The following is a 1071-nucleotide window of genomic DNA, read 5'->3' on the forward strand; positions in this document are numbered from 1 at the left end:
GGTTTTTCGAAACAGGGTTTCTCTGTGTAGCCCTGGCTGTCCTCGAATTCAGAAATCTGCCTGTCTCTGCCTTCCAAGTGCTGGGATTAAAGGCACATGCCACCACTGCCTGGCAATATAGCTTATTTTATTTTACTATCAATTCTTCATGACATTCCCCCTCCTCCAAGTTATTAACCAAGAGAGGCATGGTGGCTCATATCTATAATCCCAGGACTCAGGAAACTAAGACAGGAAGATGGAGAGCTCAAACCCAGCCTGAGTAACACAGCAGAACCTTGTCTCGAGACATTAATTAATTATATTACATTAATGAATAGATAAATAAGGCAGGCAAAAATAAACAGTGGGGTATGTGGAGTATGGTGGCACATACCTTTAATCCCAGGCATTCTGGAAGCAGAAGTAGGCAGATTTCTCTCAGTTTAAGGCCAGAGGTGTCTGTTATATGCATGTGTGTCTGTGGTTTGAATGAGAATGGCCCCCATGAACTCATATGCTTGAGTAACTGATTCTCAGTTATTTTAGGAAAGACTTGGGGGTATGGCTTTGTTTGAGGAGGTCTGTCACTGGGGGTGGGTTTCAAAAGCCCACAGCAGGCCCAGTCTTGTTCTCTCTGACTCCATGTTGTGGATCAATGTAAGTACTCAACTACTACTCCAGTGTCATGCCTATCTGTTGCCTACACAGTCCCTGCCATGATGGTTATAGACTAACCCTCTGAAACTATAAGCAAGCCCCCAAGTAAATGTTTCCTTTTATAAGTTGGCTTGCTTGTAGTGTTTCATCATAGAAATACTGCTCAGAGAGAAGTTGTTATCAGGGACTAGGGTATTGATGGGACAGGTCTGACCATACTGTTGTTTAGAGATATATGGAAAACTTTGGATTAAGAAAGCAGCTGAATGCTATAAGTAGGGCTTAATTGGGCCATCCTGGTAGGAGCATGGAAGACAGTAGTGCTGAAAGATGGGGGCCCCACTCAAAAGGTTTCAGAAGGGAAGAATATTAGAGCCCATTCTTGTGATATGTTAGCAAAGAATGTACTAGTTTTCTGCCCTTAGTCCAAAA

At 43.0% G+C, this 1071-nt stretch overlaps 1 protein-coding gene across 2 annotated transcripts in view; it reads right to left on the bottom strand.

Moving 5' to 3' along the window:
• Positions 1–1071, bottom strand: part of Lrig2 (leucine rich repeats and immunoglobulin like domains 2) — a 59107-nt gene that overhangs the window by 31141 nt on the left and 26895 nt on the right. The gene's annotated exons all lie outside the window — the stretch shown is intronic.

Source organism: Mastomys coucha, unplaced genomic scaffold (genome assembly GCF_008632895.1).
Source record: "Mastomys coucha isolate ucsf_1 unplaced genomic scaffold, UCSF_Mcou_1 pScaffold16, whole genome shotgun sequence".
In the NCBI taxonomy this organism is placed as follows: Eukaryota; Metazoa; Chordata; class Mammalia; order Rodentia; family Muridae; genus Mastomys; species Mastomys coucha.